Genomic DNA, 18,521 nt, shown 5'->3' on the forward strand with positions numbered 1-18,521 from the left:
CAGAAAGTAGAGTCATCACATAAATCTTCTGAATGGCATTTTTACAAGTGGTTGACAGCCTGCAGCTATATTCACATAGTTATACATAAATGAGCACTTACCTCTTCCAGCTGTAGACAAACAAAAGACTCTTAGCAGAACCCAAACTAAGGGAATGAAATTCACCCTCTGTAGAAAAGAATGACAGAATGCTCTAGACCAGGGGTTCTCAATCTCTTTTTATGTCACCGATCAAAACCATCGAGCAAGGGGCCCATGAACCCTAGGTTGGGAACCCCTGCTCTAGATTGTGCTGAATAACGTGAAGCTCTATGCACAACTTTTCAATGGTCCAATTTAATATCAGCGTATGTATACAGCGTACAACCTGAAATACTTATTCTTCACAGACATCCCCGAAACAGAAAAATAAATCCCAAAGAATGAATGACAGGAAATGTTAGAACCTCAAAGCCTCCTTCTCCCCTCCCACACACAAGCAGCAGCAAAAGCATCAGCCTCCCACCACCCACCATGCAAGCAGTAACAAAGCCCCCAGAGATCATGATCTGGAGTCCAGCAAAAACTACTGTCCATCCCAACACTTGGACATCTCAGACAGGCGCTCTCTTTCTCTCTAGCTCCCCCAGTGAAGGTCCAGTGGGCGGTGGGGGGAGAGAGAGGGAGGGAATGATTGGGAAAGATGAGCTAATATGGCTTTGGTACAAGCACTCTGTGATTACTGAGAAAAAGAGAAAATTCATTTTCTTACAAGTGCAGGATATTCCAAAGCTCTGTCCCGATTAATACAGTCATTTCAAAGCATTGTATTGCATGTTTATTTGTGCTCAACAAGTCACAATTACAGCAAAGAACCAATTAACCAGATAATGTGTTTTGGTGTGATGTCAGATGGAAGATGAATGCAAGTCAGGATGCCAGTAGTACTTAACTGCTCTTCTTCAAGTAGCAGTAAGAGATATTTTACCATCAGATAGAGTCTCAATTTAAATATTCCATCTAAAAGCCACAGCCTCTGACAATGCAGATTCCCCTCAGCACTAATCTGGAGTAATGGTCCTCCTCTTTAACTTCAGTTAGCGTAACACTGTAGTATTGCCAGATGCAAGATCAAGGTTCAATGCAGAATCATCTGTATGCTCTTCCTGGGACAACCAGGGCTTGCTCTAGGTGTTTTGGTTTCCTCCCACTTTCCAAAGCCATACAGGTTAGGGCTCGTGACTTGCGAGATTGCTCTGTTGGCAGCAGTGGTGTGGTGACACTTGCAGGCCGCCCATTACAACCCCCATAGATTTGACTTGGCGCAGACAATGCGTTTCACTGTATGCTTCAATGAACGTGAAACAAATAAAGCTACCTCATCTTTGATCTAGATTTGTTTTCAAATCTCTGGAGTCATGACTAAAGAGCACCAGAAAAGCCTTTGCTGGTCACGTTAACACAAACTAACAACCAATACCAGGTAGCAAATCTTTTCCCGTAACCTTTGGCGTCTTACCTTGCTGTAAACGTTCTTGCTTCAAGTTTCTTCAAAACCGTTGGAGGGTATTTCACCTTCTTTATTGCTCAATTATTTCACGCAGGTTACAAATAGTCTACTTTTGGGGTGATTCCATAGATGCAAACTGTAAACTCTTTGCTAGCTTCTCTCACATTCGGCACAATAGAACTAATGCTGTCTTTAAGCATCCAATTATGGATGTAGTAACTTAATTCATCTGGAGGTTCTGTCACTCCACAGAAAGATCACACGGGTTTCTATAGTTTTGCAGGTAGATGTCACAATGAAATTATTGTCATCATTTCAGGTTTTCAAAGCATAAGAAGGTTGCTATTTCGGGCCCATGACCACATGTACCGTAAGCCCTGCGGGCCTCTGTGGCAAGCTGTAGAGTGTTGGGCTTCTAGGTTTCGCGAGCGCCTGTATTTACTAATTGTTGTTTGAAAAAGAGTTGTTAAGCCCTTGTGCCTTCTGTTTAATCTTGTCAAGTTAATTGTGACCGGCACGGGTTTTCCACATTCTCCGATTATTTAAAGCAGACTTCCAATTAGCTCTCATCACAGGGGTCCCTGTGCATTGAGAATAATTCATCTCGTGGTGTTGCACGGTCGTGCCACAGATGTTCTGTTGGAATTCCTCTGTATAAACTCTTATTTCTGTCTCCAGATGGGTCTCCGTCGCTCTCCCATATCTGGGTTCAGTCGTTGCCGTGACAACATGCTTTTCAACAACGCAGGAATGTTTAATGATATAGGAATCAGGGGAACAGCACCATCCACATAGCTTCCTTGGCAAGCAAAGGTTCGAACACCCGAAAGGTCTGGGATTTCCCTACAAAATGCCCCACAATGTTTAGTGAGCAGTCTATGCCACAGCGTGGTTGGTTTAAAAAGCTGCAGTTGGAGAAGGTTAAATAACTGGAAGTATGTCTAATGCACATGGCAGAGTTTGATTAAGGTGAGGGAGGAGTGTCAGATCCTACTGCAAAAAATGGGCTTATTGTATTCAGAAGCCCTGGACACCAGTACTCGAGAAAGCTCTTCACTCCCATTGCTGTAATATTTCAGAATCCTTCATACTACTCACTCACATTAGCCACATCACCAGCCCCTTTTCCTAGTTTTAAAGGATTTAGCTAACTTTGCATAAGCCACGTCCAAAAATAAACATAAAACTTCTATGTAACACAGAGCATTATTAGCACTCATAGTCTACTAAGACTTTTCACTTAATAGCAAAGAGTTTTTGCCTTGAATTCTCTTCACAGGCAAATGCCCACCTGAAAGGCCTTTATTAAGAGCCATTCTGAAAAAGATTAACTGAACCACTACTCTGGGGGAAGCATTTGGGAGCTAAACGTTAAGAGTTCATTTCATATAACATGTTCCCTTCGCATTACTACCATCAGGGAGAAGGTACAGGAGCCTGAAGACACACTCAACAGTCCCCTACACCATCGGATGTCTGAAGGATCCATGAACCCATGGAGCCCACCTCACTACTCCCCTTTTGCACGGTTTATGTATTTTGGATCTTCTTGTAACAAAAAAAATTATGCCTTGCACTTTTGTACTGCTGCCACAAAACAACAAATTTCATGACATTATCAGTGGTAATAAACGTGATTCATATAACCACCCCCATTACATCACATCGGATATTGGTGCAACCTTGTTTTCAAATGCCATGCAGGATTTGGGCACTGGACTGCCCTTGACCTGGAAAGCCCTACTGTGGACACCTTCCATGAGAGAGCTCTTGGAAGGTCACTGGGGGTGAAAGCTCCTCTAGTTTATAGTGACTTTTGACTGCCACACTGTTCCTCTGCTCTTACTTCCCTCCTTTGCACTGCATACTATTTTCTCCTGCAGGAAGTACTTTTTTCTCTTATAGAGGCTGGGATATGAGTTCAATTTAAAAAGGAGAGATCCTGCATTATGGGCACATGAATTGCACTATGTGAGAGGAAGACATTGGATGAAGGAGGAGTGGAGTTGTTGAGCAAGGGATGGACTGTAAAGCAAGGAATGAATCACCTGAGAAATTTCTTCTACAACAAAGGCGACAAGCAAAAGGTGACCGTATACATAAATTATATGTGGGTGCACTGTATCATGTGAAGGTTGAAGAAGGATGCCATGTGAAATCATTAAGGACATGCCCTCTTCTTAATGCTACCATCAGGGAGAAGGTTCAGGAGCCTGAAGACACACACTCAACATTTCAGGAATAGCTTCTTCCTCTCCGCCATCAAAGTTCTAAATGGACAATGAACCCATGAACACCACCTCAGTATTTTGTTCTCTCTTTTTGCACTACTTCTTTAATTTACTTTTTTATACTGTGTGTACTTACTGTAATTTATGATTTTTATTATGTATTGCAATGTACAGCTGCCACAAGACAACAAATTTTATGCCTGTGATATTAAACCTGATTCTGATCAGTACCAGGAAAGATAGGTCTGTTGCAAGATCTACCACTGAGAGAGCGGTAAAGTTTAAAACAGATGCACATTGTTAGCACTCCTTGAGACTTTGAGATATTTCCTGCTTTGGACCCAAATCCAGCAAGTGACAGTCCCGAAGCAGACCATCTTAAGACCGCAAGGCATAGAGTTAGGCTATTTGGCCCAACAAGTCTTCTCCACTAGGCCCAGTTACCATCCGCCTCTCAGTCTTCGGCCAGTAATGGATAAAGAGATGTTAGTCAGTCGTTTCAGGGATGGAAATGTGAAATATTAGAAGGCATAGCTTATCGGTGAGAAGGGGCAAATTTAAATGAGATTTGTGAGGCAAGTCTTTTACAAAGAGAGTGGTAGGTGTCTGAAATGGCCTGTCTGAGGAGGTGATAATGGCAGATGCAGTAGCAATGTTTAAGAGGCATTTAGATGGACACATGAACAGACAGGGAGTAGAGGAACATGGACCGTGTACAGGCAGATTCAATAGGATTAGGTTAGTCTGGCATCATGTTTGGGGCATACATAGGAGGCTGAAAGGCCCGTTCCTATGCTAAACTGTTGTATCCTCACTTTGCCCTCATCTCTCCAACCTTGACTTCCAGAGGGCATTCAGTACACTTACATATGTCATATTTTCAGCAGACAATACAAGAACATGTTAATTGAATGAATTATACTTTCCATCTGGAGGGACACTGGTGTTTTTAATAGACCCTTAATGACTTGTAAAACAACACTAGCAGCAAATTGGCAAGTCTTCTCTTCCCAATATAATCAGGTGGTAAACCCAAGAGATCACTTAAAGACATGGAGTTAAACCATGCCAGGTGACCACCCTCACTCCACTCGCTGACACTATCTGCTGAAACCCATTCTCAGTTAGAATTCACCTCGCAACATACTTGCACAGGCAAGTTAAATAAAGTAGCCCTAAACAACAGTGGCATGTTATTTGATTACTTATCTTTGTCTGCACAGTCTCTAAAACACATAATACATTTACAGACATTTCTCCTTTGTGTTATTGGAATGCATGTGTCTTGGATACAAAATGGGAAGGAGCAAATTTCCACCTTGGTCCAGTTCTAGCTTTATGTTTAACTGATTTGAAATTTTACTGCATCATGAATTAATACTCTCTCTCACATACATACATACACACACACATCTCTCTCTCTTTCTCTTACTCACTCTTTCTCTGTCTCGCTCTCTCCCTATCTTTCATAACTTGTCACAGCAGACAGCCAGCCACTGTAGTGTTGTTTGGTTGATGCTGGGCAGGTCAGTGTCAGCTAAATCAGGTGAGAGTGGGCAGTTGCGCAGATCGTGTTCAATGTTCTGCACCCTTTTGCCACACTCACAGGATTCGCTGGTCTTTAAACCCCACTTCACCATATTGTCTCCTGTCCTACAAATCCCGCTCTCGCTCTGTTGAAAGTGCACCGCTTCCGTCTGTCACGCAGTGCCCTGTCTGGCAACATTTCTGTGGGGTCTTGCACTGTATTGTTTGGTGGGGTTCTGGCTTCTGTTTGGAGCCAGAGGTCAATCCTGTATGTTTGGGGGAATGTTCTGTGCGGTAGTTCCTCCACTGTAACAAAGCCTTTCCTCGATTTTAGGCGGTTGGAAACTGGCATATGATGATGTAGTGGGTGCTGTGGATCCGAGTTCTGTTTACCTATGATCTGAACTGTACAGAGTAATCGAGCTCCAGTACAACTAGGGACATGTACAGTTATTTTATTTAATTCAGAGATACATCGTGGAATACATCCTTCTGGCCTTTTGGGCCGCACTGTCCAGCAACCCTTGATTTAACCCTAGCCGAATTAGTGGATAATTTGCAAGGAGCAGTTAACCTACTAACCAGCATGCCTTTGGACTGTGGGAGGAAACCAGAGAACCTGGTGAAAACCCACGCATTCCACAGGGAGGGCCTACAAACTCCTTACCAAGGACGCTGGGATTGAACTCCAACCTGTAACAGTGTCCTGCCAACTGCTCCACCAATAAATACATTTTGAACCATATTATCCTTCTACCCTTAAGGATCTGTACACAATCTCCAAGGACTTTTTGTCCTCCCATTTATTGTGTAGACTGCCAATACATTATCTCACACTTCTTTGGATTATATTACATTTACCACTTTTAATCCCAACCCGCTTTACTAACCATTTGAATTTTCCATCTCACTGTCATCTTGGTATCTTTTGGAGTCAGGAATTATAGTGAGTACAACAATGCATGAATAATTAATATTCAAAAGATTATTCATAAATCATATTTATGAATCGTTGGAATTCAGAAGTATTTCTATATAATTTTATATAGAAACATAAAATTACAAAAGGGATAGATTAGATAGAGGCTGGAAAATTGTTTCCACTAGTAGATGGGACTAGAACTAGGAGACATAGCCTCAAGATTTGGGGGGAGTAAATTTAGGACAGAGATAAAGAAGGAACTGCTTTTCCCAGAGGGTGGTGAATCTGTGGAATTCTCTGCCCATTGAAGCAGTGGAGGCTACCTCAGTAAATACATTTAAGACAAGGTTGGATAGATTTTTGCATAGTAGGGGAATTGAGGGTTATGGGGAAAAGGTGGGTAGGTGGAGATGAATCCATGGTCAGATCAGCCATGATCTTATTGAATGGTGGAGCAGGTTCGATGGGCCAGATGGCCTACTCCTGCTCCTATTTCTTATGTTCTTGTTCTTACCTCAGGAGGAGGAGGAGGAGGAGGCCCTCTGCTGGGTGAGGTCGACCATGGCTATTGCGTCCTAGCTATCTATGTGATAAGCCAACCAGTACACAAGCCAGGGCAGTACATTATGGAGAGCAAGTGTTCCCCATGCTGCAGGTTCCCCTTCTCCACACAGCTGATGAACCCAAAGGAATGGTAGAGACCGATACAGTTTGGCACTAGTGGCGTTGCAGGAGTTGCCAGTCAGTGTGGAACTCAATGTAGGACTGCCTTAGAGACACCAGCCCTGGATTTTTCCTTGGGTTCTATTCCTGAGGCCTTCTCCATGAGTGGGCATAGCCACAAGGCAGTGAAGGTTTGAGATCAAAATTTTCCTTCTCTCAGACGAGCTGTCAACCATGGCTGATGAGCTCCATTTGCCCGAAAACTTCACCTACTAATTGAAAGTAGAGGCAGTTCAAGTTTGGTTCAAGTGCTATGCTTAGACCTTCATGAAATTTTGCAACAGAGTTTAATGGAGCTCAGGCAGTGATTCTTTGAAATGAAGACACAGTAGGCTGGAGCTGTTACAAGCATCTTCTGGTTTTACTTCTGATTTCCAGTTTTGGCAGGTTTGCTTTGAATTTTCAATTACAGTGTCCCACAGTTACCCACTTCTTAAAATAATCCATGGCTATGCATCACACAATTGAATGGTAGGTGTGGACTATAGATGGAGAGACCCAAGTGGCAATTTAACAATATCAACAAAATAGAGAACAATATTTTGATCTTTGTTTTGGCAAAAATCAGCAATAAAACAGAAATAAAACTTAAAATACGTTATAAACACAGGAAAGTCTGCAGATGCTGGAAATCCAAAGCAACACAGACAGAATGCTGGAGGTCAGGTCACAACAGGTCAGGCAGCATCTATGGAAATGAACAGATAATTGACGTTTTGAGTTGAGATCCTTCTTCAGCACTGTGAAGGAAGGGTGAGGATGCCAGAATAAAAGCACGGGGGGAGGGGGAAGGAGGCTAGCTGGAAGGTGACAGGTGAAGCCAGGTTGGTGGGAAAGATCAGGGGCTGGAGAAGAAGGAATCTGAAAGGAGAAAAGAGTGGACCACAGGAGAAAGGGAACCCAGCGGGGAAGCAATGGGCTAGTGAGAAGATGTAAAAGGTCAGAGTGGGGAATAGAGGGAAGGGGGAGGCAGGGAAAACTTAAAATAAGTTAATGCTTTATTACTATGAGAAATAAAAATGTTGCACTCAAGACTGAAATTTGCTGGTATTTAATGATGTGACTGATCAATACAAAGTCTCCTTTCTCTGTTTGACATGCTTTGGAGGTTCTATCTGTAAGACATCATAGACAAATACGCAATCCGCCACTTGGGCGAGCTATGAAAATGTGCACAAGTATCTGGATTTATAAACGTTTCCTATGCTTTAGCAGAGGATATACAAATAATTGAACTATATTACTGTTTTATATCTTTGCATTTTGCATTAGGTGTTTATTGCAAGTGAGAATCAACATGTACATGGAAAATTCAATAGTCAACTATAAAGAGAACACGTGTACCATATGACAGAACAACACATAATGTTTTATGGAAGATGGCTATAAAGTTAGGATGTACATCATGATAAATAGTATTTTATGCTTCTGCAATTGAATTGTTTATAGTTTTTTTCTTAACAAACTATTTTCAGTCCTTTAGTCTTTGCGATTCGTGCGGTTTTCTAATTCTTTAGCAAACCTCCACAATCAATATTTTATTTGAAAGGGTAGTCAAGGATTGTTAGAGATTTTTGAGTGTTGAGAAAGAAAAAAAAAATTCATTTTTGACCTCACACTCACTCAGGTTATAAATAACATGGCTTAATGTGATCTAAATCTCCTTCAATAATGTTTCAGTAATGTAGTTTAACCTCAACCCAAGAAGAGCACATACTTAATATAGCACTGTAATTTTTTTGTCATTTCCTCCATCAGCAATCGTCCTAACCTTTCTGAGCGCAATTGCCAATCTAACTGTCAATTTATGGGAAATTGCAAGCAATTTTGTGCTGTTTAGTTGAATTGCAGTAATTTTGTGCAGTTGATCCACATCCTATCTGGAAGGGGATGAGAGTGCCCAAACTTTCTGGGACTTTCACAAAGGAGAGAGAGGGAACATATTCATATTTGATCATTATGGATTGGATTTGAACCTCCTTCTTCTTTGGCAGTACCTCAGAATGGTGAGCAACTTCCTTTCACTCTGGTTTTGTGAGTTCTGAGGTGGCCGATGAGTCTAATGTGAGAACTGCATGTTCTTCCACAGACACGGTGGGAGATACCTGACAAGGTGGCAGATGGTTTGTTTGTAATGTGGCCTGCTCCTTCTGTTAGTTTCACTTGGCTTCTATTAGTACAATGCATGACCTCAAGATGTTCAATACTATTGTGAATATTCCTTTTCCACTTTCAGCAGCCATGAGCCAGAGTTTGCCTGGAATTTGTTGGAAAGTAACATTTCTACAAGAAGGACTCGAGTACTCATTTGAACCTCTTCCTCTGTCTGCCTGGTAATCTCCTGCCATGATAAAGTTAGAAATGGAGTGTCAGCCACAAATGAGAACAGTATGACCTGTCCAATGCATCTGACTGAGGGCAACTCAATTAAATCTGGTATGAAACAATGTGTTAACATGTTGGCTTCGGCCAATTCTTCTCCCTGCAACATTCTTTAAAATATACCCCTGTGAGAAAATTCCACAAGAAGATGTGTAGTTCAGGTGGTTGATAGTGGGGCTGAGTTGTTCTCCCATCCTGGCAATTTACTTGTAAGGAGACATTGTCAGTGTGCTGTTGATTGACAGTGCAGTGACAATGTCCCTTTGCATGGGGATGAAATGTTGGCCAGTAAATTGCCAAGATTAGAGAACAACTCAACCCAGCTAGTCACAATGATTTTCAAAGGGCTGCACAAGCCTATTCCAGAAAATTTCAGTAGATGCATTAATGATTATATATCTGGAAGAAATACTGCCAAAAATAATTCAAATCATATTGTCAATGAGTTTGAATAACATGCAGATTGATTATATAAGCTATTTATCAAGTTTGGCCTCTTTGATAACAAGAGAATGGGAAAATAGAATTGGGCAGAGTCAAATGACTTTATGAAAGGGAAATAACGTTTGACAAATCTGTTGATATGTTTTTGAGATCATGACTCACCACATGGATAAGGATAAGGATTAACTTCAGGTTTTCTGGTTTCCTCTCACATTTCAAGGACATGCTTGTAGATTAATTGGCCATCATACATTACCCTCGCATAGCTTATTGACAAGGAGTTGATGAGTATATGTGAGAGGTATGAGGAATACAGAAGTATGGGGAAATAAGGAAACTGGGAATGGAAACACAAGGAACTCTGCAGATGCTGGAAATCCAAGCACCGCACACAAAATGCAGGAGGAACTCAGCAGGCCAGGCAGCATCCATGGAAAAGAGTAAACAGTTAATGCTTCCTGCCAATACCCTTCGGAGTCCTGACCATGAATGTTCTCGACCATGTAAATTGTCGTGTTTTGGGACCTGGTGTTTAGTCTTGAGATTTTTGTGGTTGTGTGGTTTTCCTGAATAAAGCTTTATTTCAAGTTCCAGCTCTGTTCTTTTTCTTGGCTTCAGGTCTCTTCAGTAGTTATGGGCGAGCAAACAACAAATTGGCGATGAGGTGATGTATTATATTGACATGGCAATTTCAGCAGAAGACTTCATGTGCAATTTTACAACAGTAGCAAGCTCAAGCTGAGGTGGTTTAGCTGAAGTTAATTGAAACCTTTACCATCAGGTCATCAGTGAGTCCCACGACATCGGTGTTAAACACTGCACAGAATTCATGCGAGTTAGTTGTTGTGCATTTGATACTTCAATAATATTTGAGTAATTTTGAGTATGTATATTGGTTGATTAACCATTCCTGTTAGTTTAATTCATTACAAATAAACATGTGCCTCACTTAAAGTAAATTCGGAGTTAGTCCCACATTTTGAACTCTTGTGTCTTCCTTTGAATTAGATTAATGTTTTGAAGTTACAGCTGTTGTATCTGTTACCAACTTCCAATACGATGCCATTTATCTTAACATTCAAACGTTAACCATATAACAATTATAGCACGGAAACAGGCCATCTCGGCCCTTCTAGTCCGTGCCGAACGCTTACTCTCACCTAGTCCCACCTACCTGCACTCAGCCCATAACCCTCCATTCCTTTCCTGTCCATATACCTATCCAATTTTTTTTAAATGACAAATTCGAACTCTGCCTCTGTTAAGATATATTCCAGATAAAGTTTGCCCGTAAAGATGACTCAAGTCATACACTTTGCTCTGAACATTAACATTATTTCAACTCCATTCTGCCCAAGAACCCACAGTTTCATCTACAGCTAAATAGCATTTGTCAAGAGTGTTCACTACCATTGCCTAAAGCATGTTAAGCATGACGCTGATGACTTCACCACGTATGCTGCTTTCATCAATCGCGCATGTGAAAAGTTCAAGTTGAGTAACACAACTTAATCCCAGTTAAAATGTCAGATTTTTATTTGCGTGCTTTAGACGCCAGGTGATGCAGATGTGTGCAAATGGCTACTGGCTGGACTGAAACAAGACCCTGATATGACTCTACAAACTGTCACTCCAGAATGTCAGCATTTGATCAACCTGAAGCACGATTCCAAACTGGTCAAACAGAACCAAACCAAAGCAGTTTCGAGTGGCCCAGACATTACTTAGGAGGTCTCTAAGTGACCTAATAGAGCTTGGAAGAACTGTGGTGCATTAAATTGCCAGTACACGAGACAAACTTGCAGCAAATGCTAATACAGTTTTCATAAAGAAGGCTTTTACCATCCTTCACTGTGTTGAAGGCCAGTGGAACGCAAAAGACAAAATGTTTCAAAATCCATCAAAATCCACAAGGAACTTAATGCTCATGCTCAAAGCTGACTTCACTCCCAGAAGGTATGTCAATGTATTTATCAACAATCAGTTAGTCAAGGTACAACTTGATATAGCATTAGGTATCACCATCATCTCCAAATGCATGTGGTGGGCACTTGGGTCCCCAACAGTCAAATCAACTCATCATTCCACCTGCAGTATATAAGATGGAAGACTCCAGATGATTGGAGAACTGTACTGTATGGTGGAGCTGAATGGTAACCAAGTCAATAGTGCGTGTTACCTAACGGACGAGCCAGATCTGAATGTCCTTGACATTGACTCAATAGACAAACTTGATCTCTGGAGCATTCCTCCGGGTGAGGTCAATACAAAAGCTTTAGCTGTTGAAACCATGTCAGTCGATGCCATACCACCGTTAATATGTGAGACCATACACCAAATGCAACAGTGCAATGCAGCAATGTTTCAAGGAGGTTTAAGTTGCTGCACCAAACTGCAAGAAAAACTGCATCTCTATCCAGACACAAAGCCTTACTAATCATGGAGCAAAAGCTAGATTTTCTGCTTTTAGATCAAGAAAGTTAATGGTACAGTGAGGTTGTGTGTAAATTCTCAACTGCTTTCAATGCAGTTCTGGAGACACACCAGTACCCATTACACATCCGGCAGATCTCATCACAGAATTGAATATTAGTCGTTACTTTGCAAAGTTGGACTTTGCTGAAACCTACCTCCATATAGAAGTGGCGGGAAATTCAGAGGAGTTTCTCACCATTACAACATACAAGGGTTCGTTTTTCTTCCTCTGTCTGCCTTTTAGGATAAAAGTGGCTCCTTCAATTTTCTAAGAGCTTATGGACTGAGTTATGCGGAGTGGTATTGATTGTGCTGCCGCTTACCTTGACAACATCATTGTGATGGGTATGGATCGGACAGAACTATGCCGACACCACATCTGGAACTAACTACAAGATTTTGGATTGCACCTTCAGACAGAAAGCGCGGCTTCCTGATATCTTCAATCAAGTATTTGGGATTCATCATAGATGATCATGGTCATTGCCCAGATCCCCAAAAACATCACTGTTATCTCCACCCTCCGATGTCTGACCTTCATGATCATCTTTGGACATAATTCAGCATTTCTCCCAGCACTGCGCTAGCTCAGGGAGCCATTCAATGCCCTTCTCAACAAGGGTGCTACGTGAGAACGGTCTGAACAATGCCTTGAGGCTTTTGATCTGGGTCACGTTTCAACCCAGAGGTGCCAATCAGTGTCATGATGGATGCATCCAACAACAGGGAGATGTCATATCCCCCATCTTCCCAGACAGTTCTGAAAAATTTGTTATGCATGCAGTCAGATCATTGACCACAGCAGAAAGGAACCATGGACAAACCAAGAAGGAAGCCTTGGGAATCATCTTTGCTGTGAAGGAATTCCACAAGATGCTTTCTGGCAGATGCCTCACTCTCCTTACTGATCACAAGCCACTGTTGTCCTACTTGGGTCTAAGAAAGGCATTCCACGTTTACACCTAACTGTCTGCAAAAGTGGGCAATGATGTTAATAGCCTATGATTTTGAAATCAAGTCTACATCAACCTAGGCATTTGGCTAGGCAGATGCCTTGTCCGGATTTATGAATCAGCAGGTTACTGAAAAGGAACACAGTTGCGGCTGCAACCTCAGTTGGTTGCAAAGTCCGCTGGAATGTATTGGATGCTGCTGAAGGTCTTCCAGTCACAGTCGATACAATCAGAGCAGAAATGGCTGCACATCCGCTTCACCGCATCTCCAGATGCTTCGCTGACAGATGGCTAATTAAGGTTGAGGAAGGTGTCACACCCTTCACCCTCAACTGTGGACTCCTGCTTAATGTTTGGAGGCAGAACAGCAATTCATGAACTCTTTGATCTAAAGTACCGAAACAATTCCACCGTGGTCACTCAGGCACCAGTCGAATGAAAGCTCTGACAAGAAGCTTTGTGTACTGACCGGGCACAGGCAAATATATCACATCTATGTCCTCAAGCAGCGTACTCAGTCCTCTATGACTGCAAAGATTCCAAGCAGACCCGATTCACCACCATGGCCTCAGGCTACCATACCTTGGAGTTGAATACATGTGGACTTTGCTGGCCAAACAATGGGTGTAGCTACCTTGTTCTGGTTGACGCCTTTTCAAGATGGACAGAAGTATTATCTATGAAGTCAACAAGGACAGAGGCTACCATTCAACAGCTGCTTTGGGATGCCAGAAATGCTCGTTCCTGTCAATAGCACTCAATTCAGTTCACTGCAGCTTACTGCCTTCTGCCAGAATAGTAGAATTATCCACACCCACTCACCCCCATTTAATCCACAGTCCAACAGCCAGGCAGAGAGGTTTGGAGATAGCTTCAAGTGAAGAGGGGAAGAAGCATCGGCCAAGGCTCTCAACACATCTCTGCTAACATATCAAATTACACCGCATTCAAGCTCCGAGGGGAAGTCTCCAGCTGAAATGCTCTTGAAAAACAAATTGTGCACAATGTTGGATGCAATGCTGCTACAGCAACCAACATCTGAGACGGCAGAGGGTCAGGTGTATAAAGGCAGTCACACAGACCTTGACTGATAGGTGAAATCATTCAAGCCCAGAGCTGCAACGTGGGCCGGACAGTATTGCAAGTGGCAAGACCCCTGAGAACCAGGTCAGATTGTCAAGCAAGCGGAGAAAGTGCTCTATGAAGTTATTGTAGACCAGGGGTGTCAAACTCATTTTAGGTCACGGGCCGGATTGAGCAAAATGCAGCTTCATGCGGGCCGGATCAGTCGGACGCGTGCGAACGCAGCTTTCGTTACCTCCGTTGCCGGATTTGGCCCGCGGGCCTTGAGTTTGACATATATGTTGTAGACAGACATCACTGGCGTTGCCACATCAACCAGTTCCAGCTCCATGCTCCCAAAGGCACAATGTTCATCAGGGAGATCATCAAACAGAGCTGGACCTTCATCCCCTCCTGGGTGGTTCGATTTACCACCAACGAACCAACCACCAGGATCAGCACAGCCGCAAGCAACATCGCAACAAGGGTGTAAAAGTCTGATTGCCAGCGCAAGGTGTTTGTTCCAGTACCAATCAACCCCCAGCTCAAATCGTACAGGCAATCATCTTCAAGAGGGAGTCGTTAGGGGGAGCTGAAACAACCAACGCTTATTGATCTGCTGACAACAAATCCGGCTGACTTTCACTTACTGCTCATTGTTCCCATCAACATCTCAGATGTTTTAGGGTAAAACATTTAAATCGTCATGCTACTGTTGAATCCCCTCCTTTCCCCCCCCTTCACACAAGCAGCTGAAAAAGCATCAGTGCCCCTCCCCCCTCATACCAGCAGAAGCACCGAACCCCCCCTCACCATGCAAGCAACACCAAAGGCCCCAAAAGAGACCTTGATCCAGAGTGCATCAAAACTACAGTCCATAACCCAGCATCTCAGGCAGGCTCTCTCCAGCAAGGGAGAGTGAGGTCACTCCTGGAACAATGAGAGTGGAGGCCAGCAACTCACTCTTCCAGTATTACAGTCTTTCGCATCTCTCCTCGAAGCCCCCATCTGGTGGTCCGACAGGCCCTCACTCTCCTAAAGAGTGCAGGGACCTTCTTTCGACAGCCGCTGGCAATTAGCAAACACACCACCTGCTGAACCACTGCCTCAGTCTCCCACAACACTTCAGTTGGCAAAATCAGCAAGGAACCGGGTCGCCCAAGGGGTCACTCCCTGAGGGCGCATGTTCCTGGAGATAGCGAAACGCTAGGCCACACGGCTGGTCCGAAAACCCACCACTTGCGAAGAACAGTGTTTGAACTGTAGATCACGAACTCAGACAAAAGCCCAACCACCTTGAAAAGAAGAGAAAGACACAGGAACAGAAGAATATGCTGTTTCATGACGAATTGGAAGAAGTCACCTGGGTCTGCAAAAATCTCTGGTGCCATCTCTTCTCATTCCTTGATTGTAGCCTTTATTCTACAGAAGAAAAAACACATTAAATCTCTTTAGGACAGGGGTTCTCAACTTTTTTTTACGCCATGGACTCTCACCATTAACTGAGGGGGTCCATGAACCCCAAGTTGGGAACCCCTGTTTTAGGAAACCATCGGTCCTGTTATTAACAGCACAAAATTGGACAACTGTTCTTATTCCAACTATGACAATCACTTCCTAGATCAACACAAAAGTTTAAATGAAACGTATTTGGAAACATGAATGTACCCTTCATCCCCTAGAAGGAGGCATCTATAGCTCCATTTCTGACATTGGAGTTTCCACATTCCATTGAAACTTCATTTCATTGGAGTTTCTTTACCCTGAGACAAACATTTCTTTACAATCAGTTAATTAAAGCTGCAATGATTACGAGACACATGGAATGACTGGCATTGGTTTATTCTAATAAATTTCATTTCAGTGAACTTGTTTCCATTTCCCAATGACACATAATTAGTAAATTTTTACCAGAAGCTTTTCTTGAGTAAATCTTGATTATGACAGAAAATTGTATCTTGCAGTCTTAAATGATAATACCTTTCTAAAAGAATATATAAATCTATTATTGTGCAGCAATTTTTGAAAATAAGTGGGAGGTTTGACTAATACATAATAGTAGTACATTGTTGCCTTTGACATATTTGTAATGACTTTTCTTGCAATTAGCTGGTTGTAAGACTCTCTGATGTACTTGACTGACAGCACAGTCTGTGGTCTTTGTTCACACACATTTCTAATGTGCAATCACCACTGACGCTTTGAGCTTATAATTTCCAATCAACCATTCTTTCAGAATTCAATATGGGTTCTGAACAATGGTGGTACAGTAAAGGCAACAGAGACATTGTTTACCTTTGAGGTGTGTTTAAAACAATCATATAAAAATATTGTTTCCAGATTCATTGACTTCACTTTGTTCTCTGTCTCCTGTTGTGTTTGTCAGTAGATTTTTAGCTCCTGCTGATTTCCATCCCACTTTTTTTAAATAAGAAACTGCACAGCATGATTCAGCAGATCCTACTGATACTGTTTACTGCACTGATTATCATGAACCTCATCTTTTTCCTCAATGTCTTTGAAGGCAAGGCCAGCAGTCCCTGACAATCAACTGCTTCCCCCCACCTCCAGCAACTACAGTAATTTTTATGCAATAATCTGGAGGTAACAATGTGGGTGGCTGTTCAGATGAGATTTACTGTGTTTGAAATAATAATAAAACTGACTTGATTGTGGATGCATAAACAGTGCTTGCAAATGTAGAGGCTTGGCCTAAAAGCAGAGCAATGGAGACAATTTAATCGTAAATGATATTTTGTTAATAAACTGTAAAATAGCAAGCCATGAGAGGCCACCCAAACAAGAGAACAGATACTAGACACGATAGGCAACAAGATAACTGAAAACTAGATGCATCTGGTTGAGGCTGGCTGGTTCAATGGGTGAACAAGGACTGTGGCTGAGAGCTAGGTTTAAATAGGCTGCAGGTGATGAGTGGCAGGTGTTTCCTGTTAGCTGGGTGGAGACTGGGAAGAACCTGCCTATGCAGGCCTGACAAATAGAATGTGAACTGCTCAAGCCCAGTAATTGGAAACCTAATGATAACTGTTACTAACAACTTTTCGGAATATGGATATTGTTCAGAGTAAAGACTAATTCCTCACTCCTGTGGCATATACTTAAACTTTTATGAATTCTGGGTCCATCCTATTGATTTCTCCTCATGTTTCACAAAGACATTATAACTCTAACATTTTCTTATTGGAGTAATCTGTCAATGGATAATGGCATCTTATAAATGGGGAAAACTGAAAAATAAACTGAACTGTGATTCTTGAACTTTCGGAGCTTACACTAAAATTTTAACACATATTTAATAATAACTGCACCACTGCTCCAGGTTCATTCTATACAAGTCACCACTGCTAATATCTTCCAAGAAGAAAGTTGAATCTTGCCGGAACAAAACATTGATGGCTATAAAGTGGATGTCTCCAAGTCATCCCTAATAACTTCCTTATGCATTGAAGGCACTATCACATGAGGAACATCTAGAAAATTCACTACTTACCTTCCTTCTGATGCTTGTGCTGAAAGTGAGGCTAAACTCTTTGAAAACCAGCCCCAGATCACAGTTTGCTTGTATTTCATGTTTTTTTTCAAGCCTTGTTTTTTATTCCCTAGGAAAGCAACTTATGCCTCAACCATTCTATCACATCTGTCTATGACTTCCCACTCAGTTACAACAGTAGTTAAGGAAGAACATCCCATCTTCTCTCTGGGCATACAGCGGCCTTCTGGACTGAGGTTTGTAACTTCAGGTTGCTGCTCCTTCTGTCTGTACCAGTTCCCAGATACTGACTCAATTTTTCACTCTATATTAGCACACTCCTGCACTTAGTAAAGCACAACACAGTCGAGAAAGCATTGTCTACATTTGACTTCTGTATTAACCCGTCAGGTCTTTCCCATCAGAAATATTCCTTTTGTTCTCTCTATCTCATTTCCACCTTTCCTGCAACTTTTTGCTCTTTCCTGCAGCTTTCATGAAGAACCTTTGACCTGATGTGTTAATTCTGCTTCTCCTTCCACAAGTCAGCTTGATTTCTTGAAGGTCACAACACTTAATGAATGAATAACTGTTCAATGAAAGATGTTAAGCAAGACACGTTAACTCTGATTCCTATTCCACAATTCCTGTTGGACCTGCAGAATGTTTCCAGCATTATCTGTTTTTATTTCAGACTGCTCTTTCTTTATTTTCCCAATAATTTACTTTGTTGATTTATTACCTATTAAAAGATGACTTACTTTAACCAACTAATTTGGTTCATAATATCAGAAGGATCACATATTAATTGCAATAATAAGGC

Source organism: Hemitrygon akajei, chromosome 23 (assembly GCF_048418815.1).
Source record: "Hemitrygon akajei chromosome 23, sHemAka1.3, whole genome shotgun sequence".
Classification (NCBI taxonomy): Eukaryota; Metazoa; Chordata; class Chondrichthyes; order Myliobatiformes; family Dasyatidae; genus Hemitrygon; species Hemitrygon akajei.